Source organism: Saimiri boliviensis, chromosome 11 (assembly GCF_048565385.1).
Source record: "Saimiri boliviensis isolate mSaiBol1 chromosome 11, mSaiBol1.pri, whole genome shotgun sequence".
Classification (NCBI taxonomy): Eukaryota; Metazoa; Chordata; class Mammalia; order Primates; family Cebidae; genus Saimiri; species Saimiri boliviensis.
In genome coordinates, this window is record NC_133459.1 from 113,460,055 (window position 1) to 113,477,718 (window position 17,664).

General features: G+C 37.7%; 2 pseudogenes; one reads left to right on the top strand and one right to left on the bottom strand.

Moving 5' to 3' along the window:
- The first annotated feature begins 3,017 nt into the window (after positions 1 to 3,017).
- Positions 3,018 to 17,352, top strand: LOC101053127 (NADH dehydrogenase [ubiquinone] iron-sulfur protein 5-like; annotated as a pseudogene).
- On the bottom strand, positions 6,499 to 6,617 carry LOC120360541 (5S ribosomal RNA; annotated as a pseudogene).
- Positions 17,353 to 17,664: the final 312 nt, after the last annotated feature.

Below are 17,664 nucleotides of genomic sequence, written 5' to 3' on the forward strand. Positions count from 1 at the left end.
ATTAAATTGGAAGGAGTGAATGAATTATAGGAAAGTAAAACACATGCCAGGCCTGGCGCAGTGGCTCACACCCGTCATCCCAGCAATTTGGGAGACCGAGGCAGGCGGATCACTTGAGGTCAGGAATTCGAGACCAGTCTGGTCAACATGGTGAAACCCTGTCTCTACTAAAAATACAAAAATTAACTGGGTGTAGTGGCATGTTCCTGTAGTCCCAGCTATTCGGGAACCTGAAGCAGGAGAATCGCTTGAACCAGGGAGGCGGAGGTTGCAGTGAGCTGAGATCACACCACTGCACTCCAGAATGGGCAACTGAACGACTCTGTCTCAAACAACACAACAACAACAACATCAACAAAAGCAAACTGCATGCCCCAAAGAAGGGAAATTCAAAGACAATTACCTACTTACAAGTTTTGCCTCAGACTCACTCTATTTTTTTTTTTTTTCTATTTGGGCAATAGCAGGATCTTAGCTAGGCTTTGGGATTCTGTTTTCTTTCTTTTTTGTTTTATTAAGAGTATTGCTAGTAGTTGCTCAAAAAGTTTAACATAGAATTTCCAAATGACCCAGTCAATTCACTCCGAGGTATATATCCAAAATAATAGAAAGGAGTTACTTAAATCCGTGTATATTCATGTTTATAGCAGCCCTATTCACAACAGCCAAAAGGAAGAACAGCTCAAGTGTCTATCAACGAGCAACTGGATGAACAAATTGCAGTATATACATACAATGAAATATTATTCAGCCATAGAAAGGGATAAAGTATTGATACATGAAAACATGCTAAGCATGAGAAGCTAGGCAGAAAAGATTACATATTGAATGTTTCCATTTATGCAATATCTAGAATACGTAAAATCCATAGAGATGGAAAACAGATTGGTTTTTGCCAGGGACTAGGAGGAGCAAGAAAGAATGAGGAGTAACTGCTTGATGGATATGGGTTGTCCTTATCTGGGAACTTCATGGAGGTGACGGTTGTATAACATTTTGAATATGCTAAACGCCATTGAATTGCACACTTTAAAGTGGTAAATTTTATGTTAAACGAATTTTTCTCAATAATAAAAAAGAATATTGCAACATGTTTACTCCAGGAGAAGGTAGGCATGATAATACGGAATGCTGTGTCATACCCTTGTAAATTTATTGATTCAATCATTTTTCCCCATATTTATTGTGTACTATTTGCCAGACATTTGTAGTATGTTTCACCAAGATAGACTTACTTAGTTGGTGTCTTCGTAGATACTGTCTAGTATGGGATCCACACAAATATAAGTGTTTACCGTGGACCATAGAAGCTTTCCTTTTGCAATGCCCATCTCATGCTTTTACAGATTAATTATACATTTTCTAATTAAAAAGAATGTGCACATGTGCAACAGGTGTTTCCTCAGATACCAATACTCAAAATAGGATGCCTCAATCACTTCTTTAAATTCAGCATGGAATCCTCCGCGTTATTAAACAAACAGATATTTGGGTCACTACAGATTTGTCTATACCACACAAGTGTTTGCAGGTATACAGCTACAATCCCTATTTTATCAAAGTCAACAGCACTCAGTTTTTTGCCCAAATGCTTTCTACAGAGAAATTTTTCAGCAAGTTCTACAGTCTAAACAGGGAAATGCTCCAAGTAATATTCTAATATTCTTATATTATAGAGCTCCAGCACATATTAGCATTCTATACCCTCTGAAGAACTGTACAGAAATACATTTACTTTATTTAATTTAAGATTTCTTAAGGCTATTTGACCATAGGATTTTTTTCTGCATAAAACACTTGTTATTACCTGTCAAAATTAATATTATACAGGCCACATAGTCTAAAATGCAGTTTTAGATCTCTGAAACTCTTCAATGTGTTAGCCTTGCCTTTATGCCCAAATAATTTATGGAGTAATGACTATAAAATAGACTAGTGCTCCTGTACACTTAGTTGGCTTCATTTTTCTACAGTTAACTACTTCTGAGATTATTTTATATTTTGGAGACAGGGTCTCACTCTGTCACCCAGGTTGGAGTGCAGTGGTGTGATCCTGGCCTAGTGCAGCCTCTGCCTTCTGGGCTCAAGCCATCCTCCCTTCTCAGCCTTCTAAGTAGCTGGGACTATGGGTACGCACCACCACACCTGGCTAATTTTTCTGTTTTTGTAGAGACAGGGTTTCACCATGTTGCCCAGGCTGGTCTCAAACTCCTGGGCTCAAGCAATCCGCCCACCTCAGCCTCCCAAAGTGCTGGGATTATAGATGTGAGCCACTGTACCCGACCCTGAGATTATATTATTAATTATTTTGTGTACTCACTGTCTCTTTCTCTAGAGCATAAGCACTATACATATAGGGATGTCTTATTTTTTATTCACTGCCGTATATCCAGTCAGCAGGTGTCCCCAAACTACGGCCCGTGGGCCGCATGCGGCCCCATGAGGCCATTTATCCGGTCCCCTGCCGCACTTCAGGAAGGGGCACCTCTTTCATTGGTGGTCAGTGAGAGGAGCACAGTATGTGGCGGCCCTCCAATGGTCTAAGGGACAGTGAACTGGCCCCCTGTGTAAAAAGCTTGGGGACTCCTGATTCAGTGTCTAGAACAATGCCTGGGATGTGGCAGGTGTAAATATGTTTTTGTTGAATGAATGAGTGAAATGAGTACAAAAAAACATATTGATTTATTGGCTAAATTTTTATACATTAATCTTACGTTCTTGTTCTGCTAAGGGAAGAATAGAGCAGACATGTACTGTAATCAGAAGGGTTTAACAAGATTCCGAAGAAAAGGGCAATTTCATTCACCATTTGGAATGGACCATTTTTTGTTGATACTATGATTATAACAGATAATAATATTAATATTAATAAAAATAACCAGAGAATGTAAACTGCCAAGAACATCTTGGACAGTAAATGAGACAGGATTGGATTTATTATCTGTCCATTAAGTCTATTTTAATTTATGACTAAAGCATTGCAGAGGACCTGAGTAACCTGAAACTTGCACCAACAAGGCATGGTTAAAGCAACCACAACCGCTGACAACATGATCCAAATCCAGGTCCAGCTCTGCTGTTAAGAAGCGGGGTAAGTCACTGTGTAACTCACTTTTCTGGGCCACTCTTTTGTTATCTGTGAAATAAGCAGACGGGACTAACATATCTTGAAGGTACCTTCTGTATTTAATGTTCCGTGATTTCCACAGTTCTGGATTCATTACTTTCCTCCTTTATAAATCAGTCTCTCCGACTGCTTACTTTTCATCACGCTGTTTTGAATTCTTTCTCTGTGGCTACATTTTGAGTCTCTTAGGAACTGACTTCAATAGGCGATTATTTGGATTCACTGGGTCCTTGTTGTTATTCTGAGGTCAGCTTCTGTCCACTCATTTGCCATCCATCACCAGTCTCCAGACCTTCCAAACAAAACCTATTGAATCACTTTCTAGGGTCAGGATGAGGGTCAAACATCCCTAAAAGCACATTTCCCACCAACTGGCGCTTGGTGTGCAGACTCTCATCACTCAAAGTCCCAAATCAGCTAAGTCCTGAGGGATCTGCTAGGGAAATCAGTCAGATTGTCAGTTTTCTCATTGCATTCCAGGCCATTCAGTTTATGGAGAGGGTCTGAGTGAAGCACGGAGATGAAACTGGCCTCTTCTTTTACCATTCTTTAGAGTTCAGGTCAATCTTGTCTCCCCAGGGGAGCCTCAGTTCTGCTTCCTCTTGGTTAAGATCTAACCTAGAGGTCCTAAGCCTCTATTATCTTCGTATGTTTCTCTCTTCTGGGAATCTTCCAGGACTGGGTTTACTAAGGGTCATCCACAATGGCAGACTTGAGCTTTTCTTGTAGCACCATCCAAGTGGGAGGGGAGGAAGACAGCATGGAACTGGAGAAGCTACATGAATGTCTCTTTTGTAGCGACATTCTCTTTTCTGTTGTCTCCCAATGAAAAAGGCCCTTGAGACAAAAATTGCTTCTTTTCAGTGAGTTTCATGGAGGAAGTTTTATGGATTCAGTTGTTGGTGTGAATGTTAAATTAAATGTTAATGTTAAATCAGTATGTTAAAATGAGAACTATTCTAAATATATGTGGAGAAAAAAAAAACCTGATGCAGTAAAACCTCCTTTAGAATAGCGTGTTTCTTGTTAAATACCAAAAATTAGCACCATTTTGCTGATCCTAAAACATGAAGTTTAAGGCCAAAAAATTTTTAGATTCTCACAATGGATTTTTCAGAGTTCTTAAAAGCATTATCATAAACTCCCATATATTCTAAAATAATTAAACGGAAGTTCTTGGAGCTATCTTGCCAAGGTCATTTGGAGATTATTTTCTGAGCTGCTTTGAAATAATAAAAAAAACTGTAATGTGAATTGTAATTACTTAGAACATTGTAGAATAAAGCTACAGTAAATTCCTTCACAGTTGAACTAAACTGTTTAACACATGGAATGTCTAATTGACAATTCTGTACCAAAGTGTAAATTTGTCAAGGAAGGATACACAACAAGTTTTTTTTAACATCTCAGTGAGTGCTGTTGTGATTTGGATCTATTACTTCTGAATATTGCATGAAGCTGACAAGCACTTGTCATTTAAAGACCACATGGAGGCATTTAGTTTTCCATTTAGACATAATAACACATTATGCAAATAAGCTTGCAAAGGAAAGCTGGAGGCTGACATGAAATAAACTGTCAAACACAAGTTGCTAATAAATGAACATTTCTTTATAGATTGTCTTAATTTGGGGAGTTGAAAAATACATTTGGCTGTGGTGGATCAGGAACCTTACTATATTGGTACATAGTAGAGGGTTCAGTTGCTGGCTTTGCAACGACGTTCCTTCCTTCCAATTACGGCAAGAGGTTTTAGTTTAAGAAAAACTCTCAAAACTTACATTTTATAAAAGAGGTTTATAAGTAAATTGTATTCCCACATTTTCATGGTTTAGAGATACCCTCATTTGATTTATTCCCATGTGATTATTCACTCCTCATTTTCGTACTGTCCTGTAATAGGTCTAATACTTTCAGTCTGATCTAGATAACAAGGTTATTGGAATTCAAAGGAGTTTTTGACATTTGTAATTTTAACTAGACAGGATTTTTCAGAGAACACATCCAAATCTCCTGGAAGCCTTCTTAAAAATGCATATTCCTGGAAGCCTTATTACAAATGCACATTCCAGAGTACCAACCAAGACTGACCTAATCAGAATTTCTGGGAGTAGGACTTACTAATTTGCATTTTTGAAAAGTAGCCCAGTAATTCTTATGCTCAAGAGAGTTTGAGTAACTCTAGACTAGACAGTCCTTGAAGGCCCATGACAAGTACGATTTTAAGACTGCTAAAGCGGGAATTTGTGTTTCAAATCAGGTGTAGCATGAAGTTGGGGACTGATTTATTTCTGGAGAGTCTGGCTCAAGAAGCAGCATTTGCCACTAAGCGGGCTGCATTCTGCATTTGTCCTCATGTAACAGTAACTCCAGTGAAGTAATATACGAAACACAACCAGAGCGATTTCTTTGTGACAGCAGCCCCCGTGGGCAGACCTGGAAGTGAGATGGATATCAGAAGTAGGAGAAGCTGGCCGGGAAAGGGGGCGGTCTAAGTGCAGAGACAGAGCAGAGGCTGTTTAGCCTCCTCCCCTCATCTAGTCTCTGCCCAGAAGTATTCTTGAGAACTTTTGGCATTTTTTCCCCCCACAGAACATAGTAAAGATGGCAAAAGTTTCCTTCTGGCCTGGTGTGGTGGTTTATGCCTATAACCCTGGCAGTTCGGGAGGCCAAGACAGGAGGATCGCTTGAGCTTAGGATTTTGAGACCAGCCTGGGCAACATAGTGAGATCCCAGCTCTAAAAAAATGTTTGTTTGTTTGTTTGTTTTAATTAGCTGGTGTGGTGGCAGGCACCTGTGCCCCAGCTACTCAGAGGCTGAGGTGGGAGGACTGCTTGAGTCCAGGGGGTCGAGGCTGCAGTAAGTCATGATTGTACCCCTGAACTCCAGCCTGAGCCATGATTGATTGTACCACTGAACTCCAGCCTGGGCAACAGAGTGAGACCCTGTCTCAAAAAAATAAAAAATAAAAAAGTTCCCATCATTTCCTTAAATCAATTGGGAGAGCATTAGACTGAAGCAGCTCCAGGGCTCTGGGTTCCTACTTAAGCACACTGAAACCCAACTCAGTATAACTATTCTAGAAAAACAAACTTAAGCTTAACCAATCAGAAACCACTAACCTCTAACTAGTGACTTCCTAGTGGAATGATGGAAATAAGATTGATGTTTGCTGCATTTTAACTAATCAAATAATTTCTTGGCCTTGCTTCTGATAGTAAAAGCCTTCCGCTTGTGCCCTTGGGAGGAGCCTCTGAAACACTTCTGGTTTAAAGCCACCTGATTTCTAAATCATTGTCTACTCAAGAAACTCTTTACAATGTTGATGTGTCTAAATTTATCTTATTTTTTCTTTTTTATAATTTTTTATAAGCCTACAGCACCCAGTATTCCCAAGCAGTCTCCCATCCAAGTAATAACCAGGCCCAACCCTGCTTAGCTTCCAAGATCAGATGAGATCAGGCGCGCTCAGAGTGGTATGGCCGTAGACTAAATTTATCTTTTAACACCTCTCAGACTTCCTTTTGGGCCCATTAACTATGAGAACAGGAACACTTTTCTGTTCCCAGACACTGCTGTACTGTTGCTTAGTTAGCTGTGAGTTCAGACTTTAATGGATTCAATTCCGCATCCAGTTGAGACATTGAATTGGCTCACATTTTTGTCCATGGTTCAGGTGCTTGAAAAAACATTGGCTTTTTCTGCCACCACTCATCTGGAGGCATCCCAATGTGTTTCCAATGCTGAAGTGCAGTTGTGGTTTCTTTTAATGCCAATCTCCTGTCTGCCTCAGTTCCCCAACCTACGTATTGACAAAGATTCCCCAACCAAATTGGAGTCAGGCTTCTCTGAGCCCTCTTCTCTACTAAGCCTTGACCTTGGTCCCTGTCTTTGCTGGATCTGCATAGCCCCCTTGTAGCAAGAATCCTACTGAATTAGTTTAGGGAGAATGTCTCACCCTCAAAATCTGATGAAATTTTTCATGCCCCAACCTTGATATCTTATCACCCAGGCTTGCCTTCAGCAATGATTTTGTTAAATTGGTTTAGAAAGAATTCTCCCACCCTTGATGTCTTCTCGTAGTAACTTTCCATTCACTGACCTCCTCATTCTGTTTGTTGGCTGTCAATCTCCATTTGTCTTTGCTGTATTCAGTTCTATCTTTTAGTCTCTTTCCCCTATTGCAATATTTTATGAATAAAGTCTGTTTAGACTGCTCTAACTACTGTCTGGCTGAGGTTTTCTTGAACAGTTACAATACCCAAGCTTGGATGGAATCAGATTTCTCATTGAACCCCCAGGTCTCTCACTCGAGACCCCAACTACACACCTTTGAGGTCTTTCAGGAAGCCTTAGTGAGTCCTACTCTGGAGCCAGTACCCCAGATCACTGTCCATTGAAGCACAGGAAGGTTTTGACTTTTAAGACTCTGGGTATGCTGTCTTTGTCTGAAAGATATCTCCTAGGCTGGAATTTCTTCCTGGCTCCTTGTTTCAAGTGGGGATTCACTCCTTGACTCCTTGGCTAGAATTTTTTTTTTTCTGGCTCTTTGTGAGCCCTCTCTGTTCTATTTCATCCTGTTTCTCCCATAGAAAATTCTCAGTCTACTAAAACTCAACCACCTCCTCAAACCCTCCCAACGACATGCTCCACCAACTCTGTCTGCTTCCTTTCTTGTTGGCATGACTTCACTAAGGATAATTTGGAACCTCATTCTCTTATTATCTACCCACACTAGCTCATCTAAGACATCTTCTCTTCCCTTCTCTTTCTCCTTTACTACCTTCAATCTTCCCATCAGCTTTCTTGGATCCTTTGATATGCCCCCTCTTTAAAGACCCAACCTCCTCTATTTCTCTGTGTGCTCCTGCCAGACTTTAAGTCCAGTCTGCTTAACTCCAGTTAAGCAGTCCAGCTGTTTAACTCCAGTCCAGGGGCTTAACTCCCTACAGTCACTTGAGATTTGGGTCCCTTGTCTCCACAGGGGGCGCTCAAGGGATTCAGGAGCCCCCAACACGACAATCTGAAGCTTAAAGGACAGAGAGAAAAAAAAGACTAATTTAAAACGGGCATAAATTTTACCCCCTCAGATGGGCTTTGGAAACAACCAATCACTTGGTATTTCTAAAAGATCCAATACCCAAAACTTAATCTACAGCCTTCACAAGATTACACATCAAAGCAAATGAAAATCTTAAGAGTTTCCTCTGTAAATAGTGGCAAAAAGAACTAGTTATCATCTTAAGCAGGTCATCTTAATTTGTTTCATCTGCCAAAAACACAATTCAGAGAAAGATGAGAGCCAACTATCTTACATAAACCAATGAGTTTTGCATTATTTTGTTTGCCTGTGCCATGGCTAAAATTTAAAAATGAAGTATCTGAGGTCTCCATTTCTGTCTGCCTGTAAGTTTATATGTGCATGTATGTAGGTTATATACATGTGATATTTTTCTTCCTCCTGATGGTATTAGCAAGTTTATAAAATTCCTAAAAAAAAAAAAAAAAAAAACTGTTCAAATTAACTGAAGGCTAAGTAATTATGTATTAGAAATGAAATACTCTTACAACTCAAGAAATATAGAAAGTAACCCAAGCGTTTTTGAAATTTATGTGATTTGAGTAAGACTACTGATATAGTTTGGATATTTGTCCCTTTCAAAATCTTATTTGGAAATATGTTTCCCAGTGTTGGAGTTGGGGTTTTGTGGGAGGTGTCTGAGTCATGTGAACAGATCCCTCATGAATGGCTTGGCATCCTTCTTACAGTAATGAGTTTACCCAAGATCTGGTTGTTAAAGAGACTGGAACCTCTCCTCTCTCTTGCTCCCTCTCTCATCATCTGACATGCTGTCTCCCCTTTATTTTCACTGTGAGCGGAAGCTTCTTGAGGCCTCACCAGAAGCAGATACCAGCACTGTGTTTCTTGTGCAGTCTGCAGAACTGTGAGCCAAAATAAACCTCTACTCTTTATAAATTACCCAGCCTCAGGTATTTGTTTATAGTAATGTAAAATGGACTAATACAACTAGTTTGTTATTGTTAGTTTAATAAAAATAGGTATATCTTCTGAGTTATCAGAATAAAGAATAATATGAATACATATTTTTATTCTATTTGGGTTTAATAGTCAAATAAGGTAATATTATAGCTACTAGATGTTTAAGATTATAAAAACTGTAAATTCAACCTAAGAACAAGTGTACAAGTGAAAATGCAGTACAAATGAGTATAAATGGCTTGATATATATATCAAAGCACAGTAGTAAATAAAACATAGGCACATGTATTTAAATTTTAAGGGTTTTTTCTATTGTAATTATTTTGATACTGTCCTAGCATGCATGTATTATAAAAACAGTTAACAGGGAAATAACTCAAAATGATAACTAGCTTTGTTTAATGTCTCATAAAGTTTTCATGAACAATCTAAGCAGAATTTTTTAAGAACCTGTATTAAGTTGACATACATGGAGTAAAAGTTTTATGAGGAGACTTTCAACAATAATTATGTTTTATAGTATCTATAAACTAAAAATGGTTTCCAAAATCATTTCAGAAATGTGCAACCTTTGACCTATGCTGAAGTAAATAATGTAATAAATATTATTAATTTATAAGATAAATTACTAAAACACTGACTAATAAGAATAAGCATAAATTTATTATTAACTGGTAGAAGGTTTACAGAAAAGGAAGGTGGGGGAAAGTGATCTCATATGGTCAAGCTAAGATTTGATGGATTTATTTATAAAGATTTTTTGGATGAAATTTTTTTAGAATATTGGTCTGCTCTTAATATGACATTATAAAAGGTTTTTATTTACCTTTTGAATAGTCTACCTAGGAAACAAACATTTTGTGCCTTGTCAGAATAATTTCTTGTGTTTTTTGATACTTTTATTATTCCCTTGACTAAGAGAACCAAGTATCTCACTTTTAAAAAAGCTAACATTGGCCAAGTGCAGTGGCTCACACCTGCAATCCTAGCACTTTGGGAGACGGAGGTGGGTGGATCACTTGAGGTCAGGAGTTTGAGACCAGCCTGGCCAACATCATGAAACTCTGTACTGAAAATACAAAATTAGCTGGGCATGATGGTGGATGCCTCTAATCCCAGTTACTTGGGAGACTGAAGAAGGAGAGTTGCTTGAATCCAGGAGGTGGAGGTTGCAGTGAGCCAAGATCATGCCACTGAACTCTAGCCTGGTGACAGGGTGAGACCCTGTCTCAAAAATAAATAAATAAAAACATGAAAATAAAATAAATTTTTAAAAAGAGCTAAGTTTTTTTACAATTATTTTACCTCCCATAGTTACTTTTGAAATCTTGTATTGTCACTTTGGTTAAATAGGTAATGGCTAAGTACTGTTTCACAGTGATCTAGTATCTTATTTAGTCAAGTGTCCAAGACTTTTGACACTTTTGATATCTTTCCTTCCTCAAACAAAATCCTAATAATTTTGAGATTTCACATAGGGTCCCTGGAAAGTCTCAAATGATTTATTCTTTCACCTTGTAAAAGGAGAAATGCTTTTTGAAAAGTGATGTTTATTGTATATATTAAATTGCATGAGGAATGTTGTCAAATAAGAAGAGATGCTTACTCTTCCCTGGGTTAACCATTCATATTTGTGTGGATATATGATGTTAATACAAATATGTTAGAAATTATACAGCTCTTAGAAAGTTATTAATAACTTAGCTGTCTGTGATTTGCTTGGTAAGTATAATTTTATTAGTCATAATGCCATTATTATTTTGAAATGTTGTATGCTATAGAAATTACCAGATTTTCTTGTCCAATGAACTCTCATAAACTTTTTAACTATGGCCACTGTAAATTTTATCTAAGTCATCATAGATAGTTATTATTTTACTCTGATGCTTTTCTGAAAATGCTTGCAACCAGCTACAGGTCAGAGGGCTTTGTTTTCAATGAAAAGGAACTGTTTCAGAGATGCATAAAAAGCACTATGGCAGAACCCAAACCTGAGTGCACAGATCCTAACTGGGACTATCCGAAAAGCCTGGTGAGCTGAAGTCAGACTCTCATGCTCTGCTTGGGATATAACCGTGGCTATGACACTGATGCCTATGATAATCACCAAAAGCGTGCAGACTTCAAGCCAGGAAATTTTCTGGGTTGTCACTTCTGTTCTCACTTTACCATCTAAAGCCAACGTCTAGAAATATCCTTGATGGGTTGTGTTATGGACTTAAAAACTGGACTTGTAGACTGCTCCGACCACTAAACTTATTTTTTCTTTTTATTTTCATGGAGCTTATCCTCATTAAATGTCTGATGGTTTGCATTATCCAGCAAATATTCTTTACTACCAAGTCCCAACAGATGGTTCATCTGGTGCTTAATGAACAAAAGAAGTACAAATAAATTTGTATTGTTTAGAGGAAAGAAAAATATCTCTTCTTTCTTTGAACAAGAAGAACTGACAAAGACCCTCTCCCTGACCACGCTTTAGTCAGGCTCCTCTGATAGGCCTTGACCTTGGTCCCTGTCTTTGTTGGGTCTGCATAGCCCATTTGTAGCAAAAATCCTGCTAAGTCAGGTTAGGGAGAATTTCCCAGGCTAAAACCTGATCAAATTCTTAATATCTGATCACTCCAGCCTTCCTTCAGCAAAAGTCCTGTTAGGTTGGTATAGCAAAAACCCCCTGCCCTTGATACCTCCTCTTAATAATTTTTCATTCATTGGCCTCCTTATTCTGATTGATGGCTATAAATTGCTGTTTGTTTTTGCTATACAATTAGTGAGTTGAATCTCATCTCTCACCTCTGTTGTAATGGTCTTGACACCTATTGCAATAGCCTTGAATAAAGTATTCCTTACTGTTTTAACAAGTGTCAGAATAATTTTTTCTTTATCTATCTATATATTCACTTTATATAATATATATGACATGTATCATATATGTAAACCAGACTCTTAAGAGCAAACAAGATTAGCAAACATTAAATCTAACTCTTTTGTTTTACAAACAATAAAAAGAGACAAAGCTAAGTGAGTTATTTAAAGTTAAAAATATTTTCCTCTGGTTGCAATATAAGCCAGTTCTCTTTGTGCTATAGTGAATCAAATCAGAAAAGCCGCTAACTTTCACAGATTCACGTGATGTACTTTAAAACTATGAATGTTCAGGTCACCCTGTTCTCTCTGTTTAATAGGTTAGAGAAAAAACAGCCATTTATCAAATGTATGAAGCTCAAACTATATAGTTAGGGCGAATTTCCAAAGGAGGTTTATATATCTTCAATACATGAAATAGTGTCCTAAAGCCAGAATTCTTCCATTAAAAAAATTCTCTCTGCTCCTTCCCCTTTGATTGTATTGTTCTTTAGTGGAACTTGCCCAAAAAAAGGCCTGAAGAGTAAACACATGGCAAGCAATTGTGATCACTCGTCCCTTGCCCTGGCCAAAAGCTTATTAGATTATATTGATTTACCAGCTCTTTCCTTGCAGAACTAGCCTAATTAAATGCTTAGTACTGCCTTTGAAGTTGAGTTCAGTTCAACAGTTATTTTGAGTTCTAATTTTAGAAGCTCTCCCTCCTATGATTATAATTTTGGTAATGAGAATTAAATGTTGATGCCTTAAATTGGCATTCTTTCCATTCTTTAACATATTATTTCCTGGAGCCAAAATGTTGTTGGAAGTCCAAGTTTAAATTGGACCCAATCATAGAGTATTTTTACCTTCAGCAGAAAGATTATTCTCTTGTTTACTGGGGAGCGTATATGTAATTCTAGCTTTTCTTCTTTCTTTAAAAAGTTATTTGGGGAAAATTTCAAAGTTATTCTGGTTTAAGCTTTGGAGTGGATGCATTCTGCATTCAGGATACTACTTCCTTTTTTTGGAAATGGAGCCATAGGATTCTTTTTTCAATGGGCCTTTTGCCTTTATAAGAGAAAAAGACAATTTTAAGACTTTTTTTTGGTAAAGCCACATGATCTAACTCTTGGGGATAACTTCAGCAGTTTAAAAGGCAGGCTCTTATAATGAATGGCTGTAGGAAGAAGTAAGATATATGGATTTGGAGTAGCTGTGACTTTTTCTCTTCTTTTCCTTCCTTTTCAAGAATAACTAGACTCATTCTTACGGTAGTAAAGGGTTGGCAAATCTAAATGACACAGCTGTCTTTAAAATAGTCTAAACCTTCATTTTCTAGCAATAGGTGACCTCAGAGTAACTATGTAAAAATTATTTTAAAAGTAGACTCAACATCTCAAGTACCTACCTTCTGTGGTTAAAAAAAAGTATTTGGGCCAGGTGTGGTGGCTTACGCCTGTAATCCCAACACTTTGGGAGGCCAACGCAGGCAGATCATGATGTCAGGAGATGGAGACCATCCTGGCCAACATGGTGAAACCACGTCTCCACTAAAAATACCAAAATTAAAATTAGCTGGGTGTAGTGGTGTGTGCCTCTAATCCCAGCTGCCTCAGGAGGCTGAGGCAGCAGAATCACTTGAACCAGGGAGTCAGAGGTTGTAGTGAGCTGAGATTGTGCCACCACACTCCAGCCTGGTGACAGAGGAAGACTCCATCTCAAGTAAAAAAAAAAAAAAAAAAAAGGATTTAAGAGCCTTTTGTCTTTATGAGTCTTTATAATTGCTCTTTGCTTTAAATTATCTACTTAAGAGGTCTTTGATGGTAACATTTGTTACATACCTACTTTCTTTCCCAATGACAAGTTGATTATTATTATTTTTAATCTGCTAGGAGATAATTTTGAGCAATGTAACTGGACTTGTACAATGGACAAGCAACAAGAAAGTTTTGTTTCATTCCTTTTTTTTTTTTTTTGGTTTCTGTGAAATTAAGGGCATCATCAACACCCCAAGGCATTTGAAAAAACAAATTTCCTTTTTTGAGGCTTTGATGGTTTTCAAATAGGGTGTGAATTTACCATGCTCCATTGCGCTGAAGGAGACCCCTGTTTGATGGTCTTGCCAGGCATTTACACATTGTATATTGCTGCCTCCACTTTCAGTTCAAAGCAAGCATTGTCTCCTGGGTTATCACTTAGCTTATATTGCTGCTTCTCATTTATTTTGAGATAACAGTTCACTTCAAACTAGATAATCTTCTGATCAGGAAAAAGAAAAGCTAGTTCCTTTCCTTCATAAAACAACCTTTTCTTTGAAGACACAGTTCAGTAAATCCAATAAATTTTGAGACAGCATGACTTTTCATTGGTTGGGTACTATGATAACAAATGAAAACAAGTCCTTTAAAGATGCTTTTGATACAAGACTTCTTCTTTTCTTTTTCTACTCAGTTTAGAAAAGCCATTCTATATGTATAATAATTTGATAATATTAGCCCCCATGAATTTTAGCTGTGTTGGTGGAATTTCAACTTTTGAACTGTGTATGTGAAACAGAAGAAGCAAAACAAACAACACATGAATGTAGTTGATTTTTTGTTGAAATTCTAAAGGGACTTCAAACATGAATTCAAAATGCTGTTTATTAAACAGCAAAAACAGAGAAATCCATTGCAGAAGTTTCAAAACATAGCAAGATTGACTTTAAAAGTACAACTCAAAATCATGTTTTAGAAGATGTTTCAGCTAACGGTGGCTAGCAAGAGATCTCTGCTGCCAGTGTTTTCGGAATCTCAGAGCTATTACTTTCTGTGAACAAATGATTTTTCTTTTTTCTAAGGTTAGTAAATAAAGTCAACTAAAAACAATTTCAGGTACAACTGAGTAAACAGAAACAAAACCAAAATCAGTTGTTTGCTTTCTACGTTGAAGCCTCAAAGGGAGATAATTAAAAAATTGTTTTGAAAATTACAACTTATGGATTGTTCTTAAGTTTTCTGCAAATGTAAGTGTCTTAGGATATATTTACAATACTGTACATAGGTAAAATTTTATCAAATAATTTTGGAATCCATTGCAAGTGCTCAAACATCCCTGGCAAGTGATCTAACTACACAAACTAGAAATATTAAATTCTAAGTTTAAGTTTATACAAAACTTTTGTGAATTTCTGCCTGTAACAAATACTAGTCAATATTCAGTTGGAGTTTCAGTTTGGAAAATAATTATTCATTCATCACATTATATGATTCTTCTAAGAGTCCTATAAATACATAGGGCAGGTTATATAATCTCCATTGTGAAGAGAGGGTAAATAATAGCTATGATTTATTGAAGGTTAACTTCAATAAATAGCTAATAGCTTCAACAATAGCTATGATTTATTTAAACATTTTGGATATATTAACTCATTTACTTTTTTCCATAGCCTTATGAAGTAGATATTATTGTCATGCCATTTTGTAAATGAAGAAATAAAGACTGAGAGAGATTAAGCATCTACCCAAGGCTGTATAGCTAGAAGTGATGAAGCTGAGATTTAAGCTGAGGAAAGATTACTGTCCCATTTTGCAGATGAGAAACCTGAGGTTTAATGAGGCTGAGGTCACTAAGCTTACCAAGGTCAAAATCCTTGTAAAGGGAGTGGGTGCGGTGGCTCGTGCTTGTAATCCTAGCGTTTTGGGATCCAGAGGTGTGCAGATCATTTGAGCCCAGGAGTTTGAGACTAGCCTGGTCTCAAGATGGTGAAACTTTGTCTCTGCTAAAAATACAAAAATTAGTTGGACATGGTGATGTACACCTGAAGTCCCAGCTACTCAGGGGACTGAGGTAGGAGGAGGCTTAAGCCCAGGAGGTTGAAGCTGCAGTAAGCCATGATTGTGCCACTGCACTCCAGCCTGGGCAACAGAATGAGACCATGTCTCAAAAAAACAAAACAAAAACAGAAACAAAAAAAAAACCCAAATCAAAACAAAACAAAGAAGCCTGACAGGGAACAATACAGAAAAAAAAAAAAAATCTGTCAATCTGTCTGCCTCCAAAATCTTAGCTTTTAAGCTTTTAAACATTTTATTATAATATTTAAACCTTGGCTTCTCAACTATTGATTTTATGCCAAGATGTTTAAGTTAATATGTTGCTCAATTATGGCAACAGTATACAAAAGATACATTGACATTTTTTCTCCCACTGTGTAATTTTTAGTGTCTGTTTCTATTTTGATAGATAAATGGCCTTTACTCGGGATATTGGAAAAAGTCTGGGGAAGTGTAAGATACAAAGTATATAGTAATGCACTAGAATCACACTGGGTAAACATTTCAAAAATACATTTTAAAATTTTAAAGTAGATGCCTGTGAAGAGATCGATCACAGTAGACAGGTATGGCACTATCCAGGGTGGGTGGCTGGGTAGTATCAGGAGGAGGGTGCCCAGCCCTAGGTACTTTCAGAAAAATTCCTCAGCTGAACCTGATATGTTTCTAACCCGTAAGAAAACTGCAAGAGGCCCCTCTCCACACCCTCACAAGCTGTCTTGCGTCCTGGAGACTTCTCATGTTGTAGATATTACCTGACAGTTACAAAGTTCAGTGCTAGAACTGTTTTCCTCCATCTGGGTAAGAAGTCACCTGATCATTAATTTGGGGGCAGCATTATCATGATGTCTGTGGTCAACTAATATCTGTAATTATTTTTCTTACTGAGACCAAGATTAAAATAAATCATCCCCTTTGTGCTTGTCTATATTACATGTATCTAATTTGGGTTCATTATTCCTGTGTGTTGAGCTCTTTGTTAAAACAGATTTAGCAATGTAACATATTAATTAACTATTCTTTTCAGATTTGTGTCATATAAAAATTTGAAAAGTAGAGTCATCCTGAAGCAGAGGCCAGAAGCAGAGACAAGGGCATGAGCCTCAGCATGCCATGCCTTTCTTGGACATGCAGAAAAGATTTGGCCTTAACATAGATCGATGGTTGACAATCCAAAGTGCTGAACAGCCCCACGAGATTCCTGCTCTGGAAAAAGAATGGATAGAATGTGCACATGGAGTTGGTGGTATCCAGGCAGAGAAAGAGTGCAAGAGGGAATATGATGATTTCATAGTGTCTACTTCGGCAGCAAATGATGAGATGTGTGAGTACCATCAGGAAGCAGCAAGAGAAGCTGATAAAGGAAGGAGACTATCACACAGCTCCACCTCCCCACGTGGGCAAGCCGGAGCCTCGGCCCTGAGCAGAGCGGCTGCTGATGTCTGGAAGCTGATTTTCATGTTCTCTGTTCTCCACTGGAAAGGCTGTTTACGGAAAACCACCTTGTCAAATTGTGTAAAAAAGAAAAGATTGCTCCATCCTAAAAAAAAAAAAAAAAAAAATTGAAAAGTATATCTTAATAAAGTGATAGTTTATGGTTTAAAAAACTAATGACTCAAAGAGGGCCAAGTGTGAACATTTTTGTACAAGAGACTTCTTTTTGGGAGCACAGGACACAAGCTTCAAGTCAGACGAGGGTTCAAGTCCTGGCCCTGTTACTGTGGCTATAAACTAGTTATTTTATGTATATATAATTTTTTTTTTTTTTTTTTGAGATGAAGTCTTGCTCTGTTTCCAGGCTGGAATGCAGTGGTGCGATCTCGGCTCACTACAACCTCTGCCTCCTAGGTTCAAGCGATTCTGCCACCTCAGCC